The 6,029-nt window shown below is 38.6% G+C and overlaps 1 pseudogene; it reads left to right on the top strand.

Annotated features, from left to right (window-relative positions):
* Positions 1-2,964: 2,964 nt before the first annotated feature.
* LOC120595761 (uncharacterized) lies at positions 2,965-3,082 on the top strand (annotated as a pseudogene).
* Positions 3,083-6,029: the final 2,947 nt, after the last annotated feature.

Genomic DNA, 6,029 nt, shown 5'->3' with positions numbered 1-6,029 from the left:
TAGTTTGGCATAGATCATAAAGTACTATATTTTTTTCTTACTCAACCAATTTATTGGTTGCTTTTCTTGTTTTCTTTTGTTTTGATTAAACTGTTTTTACCAGAGAAAAATCTCTTTGATTTAGATTTTTGGAAAAGTTATCATTCGCTCTAACTTGGGCCTAACTCCAAGGAACTCCCAACTCGTTAGCATATAACGCCACTTTGCCTTAACTGTTATCTTTGTTGTCAGCCAACTGCAATGTCCTGATCATGATTGATTTCTTTGGGACCATGACTTGATTAAAATTCCAATGGCTGTGTGATACAGGCAGGGAGGCCTTATCCATTGACTAACAAGATGCATAAAGTGGATATGAATCGTTTTCCCTTAGCTCCCCACAAGACGACTATAAATGTCAAATGAGCTCAGAGCTAAAGGTCACAAAATAAAGAATCCAGTGCTCAGATAAGACTATGCACACTGGTATTGAAAAAATAAAATTTTAGAATAGTGAGTAACAATACATAAAACTGAACTTCTACCAACAGTTAATGCATGGCCATCACTTGCACGGTGCTGCAGTAGCTGCTCTAACAGAACACTCAAATCCTCCTTTAGCATGAGGTCTTCATTGCCAAGCTGCTGGAGTCTGGGCTGCTGATAACTCACAGCTGACTACTTCTCTGTAAATTGCCTCAGTTGAAGAAGTTTGCAGGCCCAAGTTCATAGGACTTTCAAAGAGGCCAGCCCTATCCAATAAATAGTCCACACGAGGGTACAATGGCCTGTTCCCTTAGCCTCAAAGTGAGACAGCTCTGAACGGCCACCTCATCCCTCGAGCTCCCTGTGAGACGAATGAGTCTCCATTACGATTGTACCATGGATCAATTTTTTTTTTCTGTTTAGTCCTGCTCCCCTACCCTGTTAGAGGTCTTGCTGCCAAGAATACTGCCCAATAATCTTCTGCTTATAAATCTCCGTCTCAGAGTTGTTTCCCAAAGAACTTGGTCTAAGAAAAATACTCTTCTTGGTACTAGGTGGTGATGGATGCTTTTGGTTACAATGATGGATATTTACTGTACTTCTGCTTATTTACAATATAGTGGAGGAGCCAGAATGACAAGCAACTAACTCTACTACAAAAAAGAAGACCATCCTTACCCCTGCAAAGTAGAATTCTATTGTCACTTTTCTTTGCTTCCATGGTGCTTCCTTTAAACTTCTACTTGGATTGTACCATGTTACATTATATCATTTTGTTGTTGCAAGTCTCTTGCAAAAAGTTGTGAGCATTTTGGAGGCAAGTATTTAGGCTTGTTTACCTTTATGTCCCTGGCATGCTGCCTGCAGTATGGCAGGTGCTAAGCCAGTCGTGTTGAATTGATAAATGAATTAATGAACAAAATAAGTAACACAATTTGAAAGTTTAATGTGAAAAAATATGCCTGTAGAGTGATAAAAATTCAATGAAGAAATGAAATTTGGATTTGGTCTTAAAGAAATTTAGTACGTTTGGAATATAAGGTATTTCAACTGGAAAAGCAACATTGACTGTCACATTTAGGTAATGAGTAAGTCAGGTATTTCTCGTCATAATAACAAGAACCTATTTAAACTAATTTAAGACCTTTACTGAAATACAACAGTATATTTCTTGGAACCATCAGCCAGTATTTCTGCATCATGTGAATACTCAGAACCAAGGGCTCTAATAACCTGTTAAGATGGCCTCTCCAGAAAGCAAGCTCCCACCTCTACTTGTCTGCATACTCTTTCGTTTCTCTGTAAGCCTTTACCTTCAGGCGACCTTGACCTCTCCATTCAAGAACTGAAAAGAGATTATAGGAAGCTGTGAGTATAACAAGAGAGGGAATTGCCCCAGCCATGGCCAAATAGCAATTCCCAATTCAATCTCAGTGATCAGAGGAGGTGGTGGGAGACACCTCAGAGTGAACCATAAAAAAACTTGTGAATGGGCAAAGGAGTGGTTATGGCAGACCAGGAACTCCAGGAGGTGTTTGCTAAGATGCAAACCTCATAGTGGGTTAGAAGAATTCTCATTAAATAGTGGCAATCCTTATCAAATGCAACAATTCTTTTGTCAAATTTCATAATTCAGGGTATGTGTGTCTGTGTATATAACAGAGTGAATTAAATATTTAAATTGTGCAGCACGCTTCTGTTCATGATATATCTTGTTAAACTAACATGAAAGCCATTCTGAATTACTTGAGTGTGTTCAGTGCCATGGAGCAGTGGTGTTACATGGAGAATCTAGCTTTATAAAATCATTTTGTCCAGGCTTAAGAGTCGCCACTTATATTCTTCAAAATGGACAGATCCCCAAACAAGCAGCATCTATAGAAGCCTTATATGTGCCAAGACCTAATGATATAACAGTAAATAAGACATCATTCTTCTCTTCAAAATCTCATAGACTAATGAGTATTAGTAACAGGAGATCCAGGGAAGCAGTGACACATAAACAAAACACTGTAATGTGCTCAGTACAGTGACGGAGGAAGGAACAAAGTGTTCTAGAAGCCTTTCTTCCTGTAGAGGTCGAAGATGTCTCAACATAGGAGGTAACATTTTATTTTTGTTTTAAATAACAAGTAGCATCGATCAGAAGGAGAAAGGGAAAGGAGAGTTTAGCAAAAGGAACAGGATTCACAAAGCCAGAGCATCACGAAACATCAGGAAATGTTGAACAACGGTAAGTAGCAAAAACCAAACAGGTTTGCTTTGTGAGCATATTGGGGTAGGAAGCAGATAGAAAAATGAGACAAGAAAGAGAGTTTTGAGTGAAATTTGGAGGAATAAAAGGATTTCCATACTTTACCCAAGTACTTGGTATGAAATTTTATTTAGGTCACTGGATGCCAATAAGAGAGAAGTGGGAGAAGGAAGGAGGAAAAAGAGAAGAGAAAAGGACAGGCAGGGAGAGATTTCCAGTGAGAAAACTCTTTAAAAGAAGGCTGAGTCTATGGCCACGACCCCTGAACAAGCCCGATCCCATCTGATCTCGGAAGCTAAGCAGGGTTGGGCCTGGTTAGTACTTGGATGGGAGTCCACCTAGGAATTCTGGGTGCTGTAGGCTTTTAAAAAAAAGAAAAAGAAAAAAAAATAAAAGACTGAAAGTGGAAGATATTTGAAAAAAAAAAAGTCTGTTTAGTTCCATAGAGCAATAGAAAAACACACTTTCTCAGTATGTGAAACTCACTGATGCAAATGGCAACCTCATTTTCTTGTTTAATGATGATATCAAAGGAAACTTGTGTGGTGAGAACTTCATCTATAGAATGCCAGATAGTCTGGTCACACACTCTCAGTATCTTCTTCTCTTTAAGGTCCTCAAAAAAAAATTTTTTAATTTTAGCTTAAATATTTTGTGCGAATAATTCACCCTAAACACAATTCTTATTTGAAGGGAATGGGTGCAGATGTATCATCAAGGGGCAGTGTGGCATCACTGTGAACTGCATGGAATCTGAAGCCTTACAGCCTGGGTTCAAAATCCTAGTTCCACTCCTATTCTACTGTGACCTGGGCAACATACTTAACCTCTCCATGCCTCAGCTTCTCATTTAAATAATAGGAAAAAGAAAAGTACCTCCCTCATAGGGTTGTTGGGAAGATTAAGTGAGTTAATCCATGTGAAAGGTTTAGAGCAGAGCCTGGCATATACGGAGCATTAGGTAAGTTTTAGTTATTATAAGGTGGATTTTTAAAACGCTTTTACTTCATGCCTCCTTTCAACATCACTTGGAGTAGTTATAGTTCTTTTGTTTTTTCTTAATTCATTTCTCTGTCTTTTTTACACAAACCCTCTCTTGAGAAGGAACAAAATGTTCCAGGTAAAATATTTGGAAGTGTTCATTGCAATCACTAACTTTGGTACCTCCTCAGATATGGTCTTACACTCTTAATTAGACATTATTTATATGCAGTCTTGTCTTTCCAAAGAATACCAAATTCTTCAAAGGCTTCAAGTTCAAAGACTCCCACGACTTCTCCATGTGCCATGATACCTCACAGGCTGTAGACCTATAGCAGGTGTTTGGCAATCCATGCTGAATGACACTCAGTTGTAAAGCTCTGAAATGGAGAATCACTAGTTGGCTGATTTACACGCATAGGGCACCTATGTCTTCTGCTGCAATGCCTGTTTCAAATTGTCAGTGCCCCTCTGTGTCCTTTAACTAGAAACTTAAACTTCGGTATTTTCCGTAATCTGAACAATTGGAGTCTACTGCATCTAACAAGTTTAATATGACATTAACATAGCAGCTAATGTTAATTGATTGGTGCAGAGCATTGTTCCAAGAAATTTACCTTAATTATCTTATTCACTACTCACGGCGATCTTGTGAGCTAGGTACTATTATTATCCTCATTTAATAGATGAAGAAACCAAGGTACAGAGTTTTGAAGAAACATGCCCCATTTAGTTACCCAGTTTAGCAAGTGGTAGAGCTAGAATTTGAATTTCCCTAATTCCCAAAGACTGAATCCAATGTCCCCGCTAACCTACCATCCCAATGCATCCATAGACAAACCAGTCTATTTCAGAAATGTTCCGTTATCATTCCTATCTCCATACTGTCACTCTTATTGTTCCCCTGGCACATAATCTTTATGCCTCTCTTTTGACATCTGCTACTAAGAAGATTTCTCCCAATCCTCAGCCCATGTATATTACACTTCCACATTATCTTAAACTTCTTGAACTCTGCTATGCTTAATTAAATACTTCTGTATATTGCTTATCTATGTTCTACTAACAGTTTCATTTGATAGGCTTGTCACTCTGGAAATATATTCTTCCCTCCTGCACTCTATGGTACTGGGCTCAGTACCTAACCCACATTCAACACTCAATACAGTCTTAAGAAATAGTGAATTCCCAGAGTGTGATTATAAGCACACTGGTTTCTCAGAGCTCTGTGAATTGGGGGAGGCATACACAAGTGATGGAATTAATTCAGTGTGATTAAATGCCACCTTTCATAGAGTGACACGTAAGTTTCTATGGAAGTAAATGGAAGAGAAAAATCAGTAAGGTTTGGAGAGTGTATCTTTTCTAATATTCGTCCTAACATGAAGGATAGACAGGCTGGAGAGGACGCAACAAAGATCAGGAAGTCACAGCGAACAAGGTACATACACCCTCAGTTTCCAAAAGTTACGTAGCAGTCTTACCCCAAGTGTTTGCTCTCTCTCTAGGCTACAGCAGTAAAGGTCTGAATTTCGTAACTATAATACCGCTGCATCCAGCACGCCTGTCAGAATTCCCTTTGGTAGCAAATAGCATTCATTTTACAAGGCTTTCTCTTGTAGGGGAGAGTTTGACTGGAATAAGCGAGGGAAGAATGGGGCAAAAATAACTGGATTCAAAGTTGAACAAACAATGAAAATCTACGAAATGGTAAAGCAAACGAATCCATGCTATTGATATTTCTCCAGAGCTTCCATCACTTCTATATCTACTGTTTATAATCTAGACTCAAGGCCAAGACAGAAGAGAGTCTCTTTACTACCCCTACTCATGATTACTCCACATGAAGTAACAATCACACAGAATAAAAACTCCGGGTCTGCTCTGTAGCAAGGTTGACATGTGGTTAATCATGTTTAATGTGGATTTTTAAGAAAGCATATACAACCTGCTAAAAAAAATAACAAATGAACATATGTCAAGAATCAAACAAAAACCAGAGTTGCAGAAGAAAGAACTTCAGAGATTCTCCCTTAAGCACATTTATGATGAAGAGGATTAGGTTAGAAAAAAAAAGACTCATCTGGTGGGCTTTCAAATGAGTTGCAATTTAGCCCAGAGCCAAATTCTTCCCCCTGTCTACTATACACTCAGCTCTGTCAGTGACCTTATGCCACTTAAGTGGAATTAAAGAGCACATTGGGGCATCAGTTTGTTGAAGAAAAGTTAGAGGTTGATCTTGGTGGTTAGAAATCATTAGGGATTAGAACAGGAGTGTGAATGAGCAGGAAATTTAAAAAATGGCCTGTGGGCCCTGTCACTTTGCATC

The sequence above is a fragment of the Pteropus medius genome, unplaced genomic scaffold (genome assembly GCF_902729225.1).
Source record: "Pteropus medius unplaced genomic scaffold, Ma_sr-lr_union100, whole genome shotgun sequence".
Taxonomy (NCBI): domain Eukaryota; kingdom Metazoa; phylum Chordata; class Mammalia; order Chiroptera; family Pteropodidae; genus Pteropus; species Pteropus medius.
Note: the sequence above shows the minus strand (reverse complement) of the source record. Positions and strands in the feature narration are given on the sequence as shown.